At 46.7% G+C, this 16,647-nt stretch overlaps 1 protein-coding gene across 2 annotated transcripts in view; it reads left to right on the forward strand.

Moving 5' to 3' along the window:
• ZFHX3 (zinc finger homeobox 3) overlaps positions 1-16,647 on the forward strand; it is a 693,525-nt gene that overhangs the window by 415,553 nt on the left and 261,325 nt on the right. For both annotated transcript variants that reach the window (XM_075509294.1, XM_075509295.1), the window contains one exon: positions 1,700-1,813. The gene's annotated coding sequence lies outside the window, so the exon portion shown is untranslated. The remainder of the gene's footprint in view (positions 1-1,699; positions 1,814-16,647) is intronic.

Here is a 16,647-nt window from a genome sequence, read left to right on the forward strand (position 1 = left end):
AATTCAGATGGGTCCGACAGTTTTCTGCCGTTTTGCCTGTTCGGGAAATCTGACTTTCTGGTCTGTAATTCCCACGATCGCTCCTAAAGTCTGTTCTAAGATTTGTCACCTTCTGATCCTCTGATACCAAGGAAGAAAGAAAGTTCAGCAATTTCATATTTGAGCTCTTTGAAAACTCTTGAGGGAGCCCTGTCTGCCTCTGGTGATTTGTTGCTCTGGTGTATGAACCTTCCTGACCTCCTCCATAGTGAACAGCAGTGCAAAGAATTAATTTAATTTTGCTGCTGTGTCCTTATCTTTCTTAATTCCTCCCTTTATGCCTTGACCGTCCATCAGCTGCGCTAGGTGACTGACAGGCTTCCTGCCTTTGTGTTTGAAAAGTTTTTATGAGCTCTCGTAACTCTAACAATTGTTCTTCGGGGCCTGTTTTGGCTTACCTTATCATGGTTTTGCATTTGGCTTGCTAGATTTATGTCCTTCTCTGTTTGCACTGTTTGGAAACAACTTCCATTTTTCTGAAATTATCTTTTTTATTTCAAATAGCTTCCTTTTTCTGTTGTTTATGTTTAAACCCAGCTTTGAATATTTTACAATAGCAGTGCCATTGTAGCCTTTCACCTGCTGCGTCTCACACGCGTTCGTGTCCCATAGTTGTCGTGCACCACGCTGGGGCTACAGCTCCCTAAGTCAGGGCGAGAAGGAGGCGTCGTCATCACCGCGGCTCTGCCCGTGGCCGGGCTTTGCCGGCTGGCAGGTTGCAGTCTCAGCTGCAGAGCGAGCCCGTAAGGCTACAGCCGTCAGCTGGCCAGGGTTTCTGGCCCCAGCCCATGCTAGAGTTCGGCTGCTTTTTCTCCCTGTCAGGTGCCATCCAAGGCCAAGGCTGATATTCAAGCGGTCAAACAAGACTCTCACCAAGAAAGGAAATGGTAAAATGCATTTGAGTGTAGAAGAAGGTAGCCAGAGGAGTAACAAATTGGGGAGAGGCAAACGATGTTTCACTAGACTTCTGCAATTCCTATACATAAATCCACGACAGCTGCAGAGGTGGGACTGGAACAAGAACCACCATCGGAATGGAAGAGTTCTGGAGAGTTCTTAAGAGTTCCCGTCCTGGAGACCTCCTGGCATCGGTTGCATCACACCTCCTGTTCAGTCGTCCAGCTGGATGCCAAGCTGGGCGCTGACAGTGACGCTTTGCTTTGGGAAGCAGAAGGCGTCTCATGAATCCAAGTGTTTCTCCTAACTCTTTGTTGTGTTGGTTTTCCTTCCTTATGCATCCTCTCCCCTGCTTGTCCCGTGAGCAACAGTGCTGAGCTGCAGCGGTTCAAACAGAGAAATAAGAGCACAGAACTTCTGTCTTTGCTGATGGATGAGTCAGAGTCCGTGGTACAGATAAACTTGCAGGTTTTCCATTGGCAAGGCCACCTAAATGTAGCTGATACAGTCTTTTCTATGTTAAGCCAGGAAGCGGGGAAGTGCGGCTGTCTGGACCACAACACGTAGCTATCGTATAAAGGTGCTACAGGTCAGCTTTCGGTTGCAGGAGAGGTAGACCGGTTGGGAGCGTTGAGTGAATTGGAGCTGAACTCTGATAAAAAATATTAACAACTGCATGCTGTAAACAAACTTCTGGTTCTTTTGGTGCGTTATTCCAAATTCTTCAGGATTCCTTATCTACTTCGTGTTCTTTCATTTACAGGCATTGGTCTGGAGAGTTTGTACCAACTTTTCCCAGTCTGAATAGGAACCATCTTCCCTACTCCACTCGTTGGCGCTGACTCTCACGACATCATCTCCACATTTCCACACTGAGGTAGGGAGATCTTCTATGACCTAATTTTCTTAAGCCTTGTAGAAGTGATTTTTGTGTTGGTAGCCCTCCTGGGATGTGTAATGTAAATAACGTGGATTAAGAGATGTGATTACATGTAATACAACCATGCTGTTCTCAGGCAGAGATTTGAGAGTTCTTTGTGTCATTTATCCTCTGCCATTCTGGTGAGCAGCAGTGTTTGCTTGCTCGCTCTTCTAATGGCTCTATGGTTTTTTAATAAATGCCATCTGCATGAAGTTTTTCTTAGTGCCTGACTTGCTGGTCAGTAATGTTGGCTCATCTTATTTTCAATGCAGTAAGATGTATTAAAAGGTGTGTTTTGAACAAGAACATCCATATTTTTTTTTTTCCCTGGATGTCTTCAAGCTGGTACCTTGGCAGGTTATGGTTCTATGTGGGCTGGTGAGGAACCATCAGGGCTCTGCTATTTATGTTGGCCCTAACTGTTAGTTTCTGTCATTAAAGAACAGGCCTAATGCTTAGTGTCCTTGGCTTACTCGTCTCAGCAGGAAAACTGTCCCGTGGAGTTCTGTCATAGTCAAACAGGCGTAAGGAAAGATGAGAAAATAACGAGACTCCTGACCCGTTTCATTTTGCATGTGAATTGTTGAAACTAAGTCATATTCGGATGGTGTGTTTCAATTCTTAGATATTCAGTTTCCCAAAACTATGGCAAATGATCTGCTGGCAGAAAAAACATCTTCCTAAACATGGGAAAAAATATCCCTTCTCTTCCCTAGTCTCTCCACCATTAGGTTTGGCACTGAAAAAGTACTTATTGTCCAAATGTAGTAATTTCATTCAGAATTATTTTTTATGTAACTAGAATTCACTGAGTCACTGTGAAGTACCTAGTTTTAATATATCTGTATATCTTGAGTCATTATAAAGTCATTTATAATATCTGGGATACTCCGTAATATCAGACTAACCTTGTGTAATATCGATAGCAATAGAAAGATTAATGGTAGGCTTCAAAAAATACTCATCAGTATCCTCTATCTAGATTAAAAACTGAGAAGTGTAAGTTTGGAGTTGGGTTTTTTCCTGTATTTACTTCTTAGGTCTTTTATCCTTTAAGGAAGCTTTCTCTCTTGCTTTCTTCATACGTTTTTATCTGAAGTATTTTGTTTACAACATAAGTGCACACTTCAATTTCTTGAGAATCATCAGACTTATAAATTAAATTGAAACCTTGGGAAATTCTGTGATGGACAAAGACATTCGTTCTCTTTGCGCTCTTACTATTTCAGAGGACCCGGCGTAAAGCATCTACTTTTTCCCATTCAGTCAGAAAACTTTTCAGGCCTTTGTATCCTTGGGGGGGCATGCATGATGTTCTTCAAATGTTGTAAACTGAATCCAAAGATTTGGGTGAGGAATATTAACACTGAAATCCCACCTTCCCTGGGCTTGAACTAAATATTCTTGACTTTGCTCTGAGAATGAGAGGGAAAGATGGATGGAACAGAGAAAGAACAGAAAAGCAGGCAGAAGGTAAGAGAGGTGGAAGAGAAGGAACGATAAAGGAGGCTGAAATGGAGAAAATTCGAAACATTTTGGAGAGAGAACACGTGCAGTTGATTGTGCCTTTTTCACGCTATTACGTCTTGACGAATTTTGTTGTATTGTAAATTGTAAGTATTCTTTAAAAACATCCAACATCTACGAATGGAATCCATTTGGGGACAAACCCGTTCACTGTTTTCATTAATGACTGTGGCAGAAAAAGCAGCAATATGCTGAGGGAATGCCCCGACCGCACAGCTTCGTCGCATCGGCCGTAGGGTGGGAAGCTTGGCTGTGAGAAAGGGAAACAAAACCAAACCAAACCTGGTATATGGCTGAAATAGAATAAAGAGGGCCAGTGAACGTCCTAGATAACTTTGTGGATGGGTGGCTTGAGCATCTCGGTTAATTTAAACTGCAGGCTTAATTCTGTGGCAGAGACAGGTACACGTGGCGAAAAGCAGGCCGCGGGGGATCAGTAGGGAAATACCCCGCTGCAAGTGGAGGTAAGATGGACGCCTGCTTAGTTTGTAGGACATCGGTACGCGCACGCTGCGCTCGGCAAGCAGGTAGCTGTGCCCGTGTTTGTACTGATAATCACAATATTATTATATTTAGTTTATTTATATGACAAATGTGTAGAAATTGTATAGTTGCTAGAATCCCGGGTACATATCCATTTTCACTGCTCCCGCAGTTTTTTAGTTTTCTCTTAATTGTTAGAAACTTTCATTTTCAAGCTGTGATTTTCCTCCTGAGAGGAGTTTCCAGTTTAAGCACAACTGTGCTGTATTTCAGGATAACAACGCAGTAGTACAAATTTCTGTTACTAAGAAATATTTCTGAGCTACATAAGCGCTGAACAGTTAGACTAAAGTTTGGCAAGGAGAAAGCCTTAAGAGGAAAACAGTAGTTCTAAATGTCCATGTGAAAACTGGCTTTGGTTTAGCAGAATTGTAACTTTTAAAAATTGTACAGCTGGTGCAAGCAGGTACAATTTTATTTTACCAAAGGGGAAGATACTGTGAGGCTCACTTGCCTCCAGAAGAGACCCAAATCCTTAACCAGCTGCAGGAAGGAAAATGGCCAATTTTAGTTCTGTGAAGAGCAAGCAGTGTCCGTAGAATACGGCTCCGTTACCTTCCCTTGTGAAAAGGACCTTTCTTCTGCGTGCTGGTCTCAGTTGTCCCTTTGGATCTCAAACAGGCTTGGTTATTAAACTGGAGGCTTTGATTTCAACCTAGCGTGGTGAGGACAATGCCGTTGTTCATATTGCTGCTATAGTTGTCATAGATTTTATTACAGCATCTTATTATAATTACCTGTTTAGTGGCTAATTGCTCCTCAGTTAGTGCGAAGAAAGTGGAGAAAGTAGGACCAATGCTGTATTTCAGAGTACAAGGGGCATTTAGTAACACCCAGAACTCCCATTTTCTGAAGCTGGTGAGTCACATCCTTTCATATCACCGGGATTTCTTTTTAACACCTTCTGCTAGAACAAACAAGGAGTAACAGAGCCCAACTTCAAAGATTCCTGGGCAGAGGGAAAGCTTGACAGGAATATTTTTGTTTTCCGGGGCACCGCATCAGCCCGCTGAAGTTCCTATCGGATCCTGCCCTCTAAACCCTCTGCGTTGCTGCCACGGCATCAGCCCTGCTGCACTTACAGCACTGGCTGTGGAGGCACCCGGGGAAAATCACCGGGGAAGATCACCGGGCACACCGCGTCCCCCGTCCGGCGGGAGGACAGGGCTGGTTGGAGCCGGATTCGCCCCTGCCGGGCTGGTTTGGTTTGAGGCCGTGGTAACTGCTACATCCAGAGAAATTCGTGCTTCCTATCAGAGGGCAAATAACTTCTGCGCTGCAGCTTTCTCCTTGAGGAGCCGGGTTTATTTTGCAGGCAGGCAGCGGAGCACATGCTCTGAATTGCAGGTTTCACTGACAGGAAGGGCAAGGCTGGGAATTCCTTGTTTGTTTCTGGGGTTGGCAGGTACTGCCTAAAGTTTGATCTGTTCATCGAGCAGGTGAGAGACGTCCTTAATTACTGCTGAACATCCCAAATCAAAGATTCCCCCCAGAGCCCTAGCCTTTCTATTTGCTAATATTTTTCCAGGTTCTTCAATTTAAGTATGTCTTGATCTTCTGGCATAAGAATATAACGTATTTTTAGTAACTTTATTTTATTTCTATACTGAAAAAAGAGTGGGAAAGTAGTTGTCGCTCATCACCTGGGTGATATGCTGGCATATATGATAGACAGTTCTTGTGTGATTTCCCAAAATACTTTTTTTTTTTTTTTTAACTGGCACAAGGCTCTTTCAGAAGCTACTGTGAAAATATGGTTTTATTTCAGTGGCTGCAAACCCCTCTGGTCCCACATCATAACTAGTCCAGCAGCGGTCGGTAGGAATCCCTAGCAAGCAGCAAACATTTCACCGCTATTTGCAGTGTTTGCAATTCAAAGTTTGGCGATAAGGACGGGGGGTAGTCTAGGATAACATTTGAAGATTCTTAACCATTTCCGTTTGTTTATCTAATTGTGAAGGTAGATTAAACTATACTGCGTAAGATTATCCAGCATGCCCTTACCATGTGTAAATTAGAGAGGTTTCCTTAAACATGAGCTGATTCGGTGGTTGTTTTCCTTACTGGAAGGTACGGACACATGGCAGGCGTTGAAACGCATGGGAGACTTCCTTCCAATTTCTTCAACAGATAACATCTTTGTCTGTCTTTAAAACATTTAAGCTATGGGTTCTTAGCTGGTGTAAATCAGCTGGAGTTAGTGGAGGTACCTCACTAGACACGCACAGAGCCCAAGAGCCTTTGCCCACGTCACCCAGCCTGCCGTAAGAGCAGAGGACAAAATGACAAAGGGGGCTGAAACACAGCTTCCTTTTCCCCTGCGTCCCAGAAGTGTGAATTACACAGGCTCCCAGAGCCCGGCAGACTCCTGTGACAGTGGCACTCCTGTGACAGTGGCACTCCTGTGACAGTGGCACGCTCCCAGGGATGCTGTATTGGGGCTCCCGCACTTAGACGCCAGCGCGGGGAGCGTGTCCCCGGGCTGCGCAGACGGGCTCTGCCCCTGGGTTTGACCTCGCAGACTTGCACGCTCAAACTACACGGGGAGCTTTGGGGCTGATCACATACTCCTCCTCTCCACGTTCATATTTGCATAAAAATCCTGTTGACAGATATGCAAGCTATGCCTCTGTGATATTTAAAGCCCACGCGTACCATTTAAAAACAAAACCCATACAACACAGATTATTTCAGGTTTTCCCTTATTTGATAGATCCTGATAAAAAGGCCATGCTTGGATTAAATCTTTTTATTCTCCACAACCATATGACAGTTTAGGCGACATTAACATTTGCGAAATAATTTGTTTAAGAAATAACACAGGAGGCGAAGACATCGCAACAGCCTGCCGCAGCAGGTCTCGCCTCCCCGCTGCTGGCGGGGCTGCGCGCCGAAGCTGCCGGGCATGGCGGCAGCGCCTCGTCCCCGGCGTCACCTGCAGCACGCACCGACTGCGAGCCCTCCCTTCGGGGCTGCCCTCGCTGGTCAGCCGCGGGACCGCTGCTGCTGTTTCAGAACGGAGGAACAACGTGAATGACCTCAAACGATTTTAACAGTTTATGTTTACAGGCACTGAAACTTCTTTCCTAATTAAAGCCCATCCAGCAGCGGTAGTAGTAATTGCGATACTAGCAGCAGCCAGAGCAGGAACAATGAAGACTTCTCTTTTGGCCGATTGCTGGCATTTCTTTGAGGCTCTGTAAAGACAACGCTACAACATCCTTACACAGCCCACCGGCTTTGTAGCAACTGTCTCCTTGGAGCCTTGGCACGGGAAAGGACAGGCATGTGTCCAGGCGTTTTCCAGGCTGCAGGATTTCCTTCTCTTCTGGTCCCAGTGCTGCGAGACCCCTCCTTTCAGCCTGAGCACCCTTTAAATAGATCATTTGTTTTCATTATAGGTTTTTGCATCTCTGCCTTTCATTCTTGTTAATGAATTTCTAGGGTCTGATTGGAAAACAAAAGCTAAATACAAACATAAAAAGCGATCTGACAAAGGACACGGTTAAGCGTCTGGCAGGCTCTGCCGCGCTGGCTGTAGCGAGGAGATGGCCATTTGCTGATTGCCGGGGGTTGACACGACTTGGTTAGTATGCTAATCTAGTCCTCTGCATTTAACATGCAGCTCAGGTCTGAGCAGGCTCAGCCGAGCCCCGGCGCAGGGGAAGGGGTGTCTGCCTGGCAGCACGGACCGCGCCGCATCCCTGACAGACATCCCAACATCGTGCCTGCTCCTGCCATGCGCTCGCTCCCCCTCTTGCGCACCCCCTCTCCCCCTCCCGCCCTCCCTGGTGCACGCACACATACATACCATCCGAAAAGCTTTCTGCAAATGCTGAAAAACATGAAATGTGGAAAAGCCATGTTTGATTGGCTCGTTTCTCTGCCTCCGCGTCCCCAAAGATTCCCACTTTAATAGACCATGTGTTTCTGCTGCTGGAGAAGCCCAGAGTGTAACGTGCCAGAATCCAGCAACAATGAAGTAAGACGGAGTTTAACATCCAAAACAAAGAGATGGCATTTTTGTAGCTCGCTTACAACACAACAGTCACAAGATGGTTTAAATTTCCCTCTATCCTCTCTCCCCACCCAACCTCAGCCCAAGAGAAAGCCAACATTTATTAAAATCCGTTCGTTCAGGACAGCAATCAGATGCCCAGGCAGGAAGGAAAGCTTGCTCCCGGTATTCCCGATGACTGTCACCTTTCCTGTGCGCTTGGAGGCAGTGAGCTGCAACCCCCCACCCGCAGTAAGGGCTTCCGATTTCCAGAATTAAGGAAGGAATCGATTCCAGAGCCAGTTCCCATGGTCAGGTCCATCAGGTCCTGCAGCCACAGGAGAACTTAATTCCTCAAGCTCCCTCTTCTTTGTTTTCGTAACGTCACAGCAGTTCTGGAGGGGCGTATGGAGAATCATCAGCTCCTGCTTGCATTCAGAGTATTTCAGAAGTTGCATTTTCAGAGAGCTCGTCAGATGTGGGCAAAACCGAGTCTCCATCTGACACATAAGCAGACAAAGCTGCTTAACCTCTGAATTATAGCACAGCTCCATAGTTCTCTCTTCTGTTGTTTCATGCTCCAAGCAAACTGCTCCTTGCAGTTCTCCCTCCTGGTGCCAAGCACGTATTCCAGCTGCAGCTCGGCAGCGCGGGGAAATTCCTTCCAAGTCCCCGGCAGAACAGTCGGTGCTTTCTCCGGAGCTGCAGGCTTGATTGTCCTTGATTATTTTATTTCTTTGGCTCTGATCCAAGATGTTCCCTGTCATCATTTCAGTGTCTTTTCTCATAATCCCTTTTCTAAACATCATCAACAATTAACTGATTCTCTCATATCTACAAACACATGCACACACACGCAGGCGCGCATGCACACACACTCCACCGAGTCTCATCAGTGTCTTTTTTGCCTTTAAGTATAAGAAATTACAGCTTCTCATTAGCTGAAGAGCATGTTTTGAAAGGCTTTGTGTTTACTCACTTTGCAAGTGATGCTGGCGCTTTTAATTATTCTCCTTTTGCATATCATAAGCGAGCAGCGAGCTGCTCCAGCCAGCCCGGGCGACGCGTATTCCCAGGAAGGCAGGAGGAAGGGATCGCGTTTTACCTCACTGCTGCTGCTTTCTTCCCTTTCTGTCAGCCAGCCAAGGAATCCCCCCAAAGCTCTTACGTAGCAGATACCAAAACCGTGAGTCACTTTTCGCTCCCGGAGCAGTAAGTCCACCGCATCTGTGTGCAGAACTGCGAGCGCGAGGCTGGGAATCTCTCCAGGCTGCTGGCGTGCCCCGGCACCAGTTCTCCAGCGGTGACTTTGTTTTTCCTGCTCTGGCTTTCTCTCCTCAGCTCCCTCGTCTCTTCATTCCTTTTCATGCCGTTCCCATTTTCTTCCTTCCTTCCTCTCCATCCGTCTCCGTTGCTGGCAGCGGCAAACCCAGCAAGATCTGGGTCCCTCTCGCCTTCTGTGGATTTTTTTTCTTTTTTTTTTTTTTTCCTTTCCCCCGTAACTGCAGCAGCCTTTGGCTGCTCACTCTGCCAGGTTGGATCACCAAAGACACACGACTCGCTCACAATGAATAATCAATACAGATATTGATCTGCGGAAAATGTTTGTAAATTCCTGAAAGGGGAATCGGGAACAGCGGGACAGGGAGGCTTGTGGGGGACGACAGGGTGCTTCGGGCAGCGGCTGCAGGCAGCGCCTGGCCAGAGCCCGCGTCCTGCCGCCTCCGAGGTGACGGGTGCTGGAATGCGTGCGCGGGCGGCGGCGGGTGTGCGCGGGGGCTTCTGTATTTTCATTTCTCTACAGCTGCTTCCCCCGAAGAATCGGGAGGCGAGCAGCTGAGAGGCCCCGTCGGTGCCATGCCTTGGCTGCAGTCCAGCACTGTTTTGTTTCCATCATCACACGCCACTTTCAAATTTGCATAAATACAAGGGTTATTTTCCCTTGCGCCTCCAAAAAGATTTAAGAAGGTGGAAAAGTATTTCTGTAAGGAGGGATTACTGGTTTTAGTCATCATTTTCAGGATTTACTTTCAAATCCATGTATTTGCAAGAAGGGGAGGCAGAGGGGAAAATAAGGGGCAATGAGAAGGACTTGGAGAAGACTAAAAGCTGTTTGAATGTGGAAGAGCCTTAGACTGAAAAAAACCCCGTTCTCCAGCAGGGACCTGCGCACACCCGGTTCATGCACGTGCGGCGTCAGGTCAGACCTCTCCGGCCAGGGCTCTTCCCATCTCCCCGTGAGCGGGCCCACCCTGGCCAGAGGGTGGGGATGGTAACGGAGCTTGAAGCTGCTCTAAAGGTCGTGGTTGGATCCATCCCAAGAGCAGCCTGACCCCGTCCTGGGGAGCCACCTCCCGCCCGCCGTCTGACGGCCCACGTGGCGCGTGGAGCACCTAGCAGGTGACACTCGCCCAGTTTGCTCCTGGCGTAGCCAACCCTACTCCTACTGCAGGAACGTCCTTGTCGTGTTTCTTCCACCCTCATCCCTCCGGTTTTTTGTCTTTCTGGGGAAAGGCGTGTGCTAAAGGTATCGAGAGACGTGGTGTTGGGATCATTGAGTATTCAGCCGCCTTTCTAATGCTTGAGGTCAGCAATGGAGACCCTAAGGACTGCTGAGGGGCCGGGGACGTGTCTGCTACACCGGGCAAGCCAGGCGGCCGTTGCGGTGCCACCGCCGCCGTGCCCGTGCCCAGGGCTGCCCGTGGTGCCGCCTGCCGGAGCGGCCGGTCGGGACGCCCACGGCTTCTCTGACGGCTTCTGGCTGGAGATAGCCTGCCGGGGCCGTGCGGGCCTTCCACCGGCCTCCCGCCTTTCACCAGCCTCCCACCGCTCGCGGGCCACCTGCGCGCACCCGCGTGCGCCTGCGCACCGCCTCCGCACGCTGCTGCGCGCGTCTGCCCGCGGTCGGCAGTAAAACCTTCCTCGGCCGACTGCGGTCCTCCCTTCCTCTGCCCGCACGGCCGCCCCGCGCCGCGGCAGCCTGCGATAGCCATCTCGGGCGAGGCTCCGCGCGGGGATGCAATTCCCGCACCTCCTCCCTGAGCGCAGCTGCCGGCTTTATCAGCCTGCGCCAGCAGCGGGGAGGCTGAGCGCGTTCGTTCTCTCTGCAGCTTCTGATTAGCTCCCGCAATCCAATTAGCAGAGGCATTTATATCACAAGGGGCTGAGGTGCCCCTGCTCATCACGGCGGCTCAGAGCCAGTCATAAATTCTACCGACACTACATCTTTCCTGTGACATGGATTAATTACAGCTCCGGGCCTCCAAGAGGAGGTTTGCAAACGAAGGTGCCCATGAAATAAGAATTTAGAGAAGGCAAAGCAGAAGGAGTTTCCCGTCCGTGAAGGATGAGGGGGTGATGCGCTGGGTGGCCCAGGGCGGGGGCACCTGCGGGTGGTGCGGCGAGGGGCCGGGGAGGCAGGTGGACCGAGAGTGTGCTTTATTAACAGAGGAAAGCAAATGGAGGTTGGCTGGGGACGTTATGAATCCTGCGCCCATGGCCGTAATGAGAAATTCTTCATAACCTTTCTTTGTATGCTCTGCTGCAGTGCAGATGCTGAAAGTGAAGCTAGGAGAGCCTTAATAAAATTACATTTTTCCACTTGAGATGTTGCAGGCGCTAGACAGTGGCATAGCTTCAAGAGGCGAGCGAGGCACTGGACCGTCAGGAGGATTCGGCGTCGCAGAGATCAGTGCTTGCCGTCAGGGACATGGCCGCCTCCTCTCTGCCGTTCCCAGAAGCTCCTCTGTGTACAATTCACCTTTTTCTGATACTCCTGCTCTAGAAATAGTCGTTTTCTGGTGCCCTCGTATCAGCTCTGCTCTCGTGGGGCAGGACCCTCGGTGTCGATCCCTCAGGCTGTGGCGTCAGCCCCGCTGGAGGTGGTGTTTCTGCAACAGTGAAAGAGCAGGTTGGAAACAGGCTGTGGGAGAACACGCAGGAGAGTGGTGGGATGAGGGACAATTGTGTCCTCGTACACCCGGTTCTGTAGCTCTGTGTTTCTCCTTTACATCCCGGTGCCTGTCCGTTCGTGTCACCTGCACCGGCGCCTGGCTGTGCATCTGTGTGTCACCCGCTCATCCAACTGTCTAAGCACTTGCCGTTTGTGACGTCTGCTTCGCTGTTAATTTGGGTACGTGTCTAGCTGTGAATTATACATACCTATCGCGCTCTGCCGAGCTGGGACACCACACAAGTGTTTGATCTGTTGGTTTTTTCCAATCGTACGACAATTTAACGATTCATCAAAGTTATCTATCCATCAATCGGTTTTTAATTTATGTATCAGTCGGTGGTTTTGTTGTTAAGTTTCCATGCGTTTATACTCTTGCCTGTTATCGAAATATAATTACTGAAGAAGTCCACAAAACTACCTTTTAAATGCATGGGTAGCTAGGAATTTTAAAGACATGAGGATGCATATTAAATTTAGTAGCGTGTCAGCTCCATTTGATCTATTTACTCTGGTCTGCTGACAGATCTTCTGTGTAAGCAAATATAGTTCCTGCTGATAAAAGGGTTTTGGGTTGGGGTTTTGTTTGTTTGCTTTTAACTAGGTGAAGGTAGCTGTAGCCAAAGCACAGCTCTGCCTGCGAAACAGTTGTTCTGCCATTGAAAGGAAACGTTGTCTAATCTTTCAAAACAAAAATTCCTTTTACTGTTGTATAATAACAAACCTTGCATTTGCTGACCGCTACATCTGTGGTTTGTGGTCGGACGTGCGCTGGTTCCCCAGCCGATATCCCCACGAGCCGATGGCTGTGACCTGCTGCCGGACAAGCTCAGACGGGGAGAAGGTGGGCGTTGGTGAGGGACGGGGTAATCGGCCGGCTTACCAGCCCACCTCACGGATTCCTAGTCAGCTGAAGTCTTCACACTAACATTTATGCTTCTCTTTATCTATTATTTTATATTAAAAGAGCTGCAACAGCAGCTTCGTATCTAAATTTTGGGGGATGAAGTCATTAGGCCGTGCGATCCCGGGGTTCCCCCGACCTTAAAAGCAGCAGGTCTGTAGATCTCGGAGCTGGACTTGGTCCTATTTCAGATTGCCTCGGCTTTTGCCACTTCTGAATGACACGCCCGCGGTGTCCTCACTTTGGGGAGATTGCTATTGCTACATGTTTATTTTCCTAAGTATAGCCAAGACTTTTCCTTCATTGCTGTGTAATTGGACTTCTAATATGACTTTCTTCCACATTTTAGTGGACCACAAAATTACGCTGGCACGGTTTCTTTTTAACAAAACCCTGACGAGGTTTTCCTTCCCAGTCAGAGCAAAACGACAAAATGACCTTCTTCCGGCATAGTATTTTCATAGTTATTTTCTTGATTAAAACTGGCTGAAAATGTTTTGGCATATCTTCTTTCTTCTCCCGCCCCCCCCCAAAATGTCATTTAAACAAAATGGATAAAACACATCTATACAAACACTTTGTGCATTTTTTTCCAGACCTACTTGAAGCAAATCGAGTGTTGTGTTTTGTTTCTTTACGTTGTCTATTTTAAGATTTTTGTTTCGTTTACTTTTTTGTTCCAAGTTTTCATATAATTTGTCATTGCCCTATATGTTCTTTGACTGACTACACGAGCAACCTAACTCCCTGTGTTGAAAACAGTGAAGTGCATTGCAGCACTTTTTAACAAAAAGCACTTTGATGCTTTTTTAATGGAAAGAGAAGGTTTAAAAACAATATATGAGTGATATCAAAGTAGAATTTGTGGAAATTCTGTTAAAAAAAAAGATTAAATTTGTTTTAGCCTGAGTTGAGATCAAAGAAAGTCGTAAGTGTTCTGTGAAATGGGAGTTCTCTGTTTGGGCTAGTTTCACCTCTTGCATCTTCCGGGGAGCGAGACGCTTTCTGCAGCACCTCCTCGGCGGTCGCGCGGGCAGCCCGCCCTCAACCAAGGACGAAGTCTTCTGCACGGCCCCAGCGCAAGAATGTGAAAACAAGCCCGTTGGGGCCGACAGCAGCTTTTACCAAGCCATTTTATTATTTTATTTTCCAGGATGACTTTACTGAATGTCCTGAGATATGCACGTGATTGAAACAAAGCATAGCAACTACTCCATTTGAAGAGAGATTTTATGCAGTGAAATTGAAAGCATTCATCCTGTTTCTACTCCTTCGGGTACCGTAGTCATCTAGAGCTAATTCCTAAACTTGCTGAGGACTTCCATCGGTAGAACACGATGCTGTCCAGCAACTACCAAGAATCGATAAGTCAGAAGGGGCCAAGGTGTTGAAGGTAGACGGGTGCTGTGAGGTTTTGTCACTGCCTTCATGCATGGAGTATCAAGTGGGAAAGAATTTATTTAAACCTAAAGCTTGTTAATTTTTTTCTCCCCCTAGGGAACAGTTCATTCCAATTGCTGTACAGTGATTTTTCTGGTAGTGCTGTAGCTTGGTATAGATCTATTTAACTCCATCCACATGCAGAGCGTCTCACCCTAGACCGGGCATAATCTGTGGCACGGCTGCCGCGCAAGGAGAACAGGCAGATGCGAGTGTTGGGTCAGAGACAGGCACACCTCACTTCTGCTGCTCCCGGTCCCACATCTCCGTGTACATCATTCATTTTATATCCTTCTCCTGAGAAACTTCGTTCTCTCAACCTCAAAAGACGAAACTTGGCTAATTTCTATCCTGTTTAATGTCATTCCTGTATCAGCCTCCCAGTGCTGTTGCCTGGATTTCAGTCCAGAAAAGTGCTCTACAGACTTGGAGTTGTCGGCACCCATCTGGTGTGAAGATGTAAAATGCGTATCGCTCCCTTGAGAGCCTCGGTTTGTCTCCAGCGCCTGAGGGAGATGGTGCTTGACCTACATCTCAATTTACCGTCACGTTGCTTAGTCAGTACAGAAAGTGTTCTCTTTCTTCATGGGTGACTTTATTCTTTTATAAAATTGTCCTACACGAATTCTTCCTGAAAAATACAGTTTAGAGGGAGTATTGTCAAAAATTCTGTCTCTCTCTATACTTTATTATCCCCTCATTTTTTTTGTCATTTAACTCCAATTATGGGATGCTAAGTGCTTTTGGAAATTTCATTGTTAATATCTTCTTACAGTGCTATTAACGTAAATCAACGTTAATAGTGTCCCAGCAAGTATAAAAGCAATCAAAAATTCAGTACTCACGAATCATTCTGTAATTTCAGCATAAAATGTTAATAGAAATAAAATCCAATACCATAAAATATCGGCAAATTCAACTTTAAATACATGTGATGAATGACTTTACCGTTCTGCAGCATCCCATGGAATTCTGCAATGTGAAGCCTTGTATTGGCGAAGGTCTAACACACACCGCTCGCTCCGTCATCGCCTTCCCAGCACAAGGTGTGCGTGAGATCTTACATTTCCAGAAATTAAAAATCCATCTTCACTTACAATGTGGCATCTGTATTCAGGTGTTTAGTGGTAATACGAAGGATTACTAGGAATCTGTTAACTTATTCTAGCTAATAGAAACTCGCTGCTTCTTTATTGCCATCAGCCTGGCTTGAAGAGCTTCAGCTGCATTAGGTTTTATTGAGATTGGGATTTTCTTACAGACAAATCTTTTAAATTGGAATTTAGATTGTGACGATCCATCAGTTATTTAAAGGAAACTGCTAGGAGAATGGTATAGATTTCTCAAGAAACACAACTGTTGGCCTGAAAATTCAAATTAAAATTACCATTAAAAAGGAAACAAAATCCCCAAAGTGATACATGAACAATTGTAGGTATTTAACCTCTAATTTATCTCCCTGTCAGTCTAGAATCTTTTGATTTTATTTTTTTTAATTCACTTGTTTTAATGGCTTTGGGCTGTGTGTGCTGTAGTCTTTAAAAACACGTTTAAGAACCATTTGCCGATAGAGGTAGGTACAATACCTGCAGGCAATGCAGGGTTAGGTCTCGTTTCTCTAAGTGGCCAGACAAGAAGCGCCGTGCAAGCCTGAGATTTCTGTGATCACAGAAGAAGAAAGCGACAGTGAGATACCTATAAAGAGAGTTTATTTGAGAAAAGATCTCCTGGTCATTATATAGACACCTTTTCAGTCCTTATTCCCTTTTTTCCCCATTGTCTCGGTGTAACGTCCGTGTCTCCAGCCTCTGGATTGGTCTCATTCTGCTCCCTTGGTTCTCCTTCTTTCTCCCCTCATTTCACAGATTTCTGCAGCAGAGCCGTACAGTAGAGTTTTACAGACCCTTTGAAGTCGGAGTGGGATTTTTGTGACATTTATAAAATACTTACGAGATGTTAGGAAAGTTTATGGTATCTTGAGGTATCTCATAAAGGATATCAGCTGCTAAACTGGTCTGTCATCGCTGTCTTTGTGCCCATCCCCACAAGCATCAGACAAACCAGAAACATTTGGAACCTTTCAGTTATTCCCTTTTGGATACGTGTTGCCCTGGAAAGTTAAGGTAAATGCTTAAGAACTCGGGCTGTCTTGGGCTTTGGATCCTCCTATCTTACTAATCTTTTATCTAGAACTTCTAAAAGGAGTTTGCATTATAATAAAGCAAATCTGCAAATTTTTTGTGAGCGTTACTTTAATTCTGGTGACACAGCAGAGTGACCAAAATCCTTCTTAAATTGGACATACATGGTCATTACATTTCTGTTAACAAGTGGCCAGAGTGTCAGCTAACTCAGGGCTCATCCAAAAGCTGCAAACCCTACTAAACTGGCTGTGTCGGAGCCGGCCGGAGCTCGGTCTTGCTGGG

This window comes from Mycteria americana, chromosome 8, assembly GCF_035582795.1.
Source record: "Mycteria americana isolate JAX WOST 10 ecotype Jacksonville Zoo and Gardens chromosome 8, USCA_MyAme_1.0, whole genome shotgun sequence".
In the NCBI taxonomy this organism is placed as follows: Eukaryota; Metazoa; Chordata; class Aves; order Ciconiiformes; family Ciconiidae; genus Mycteria; species Mycteria americana.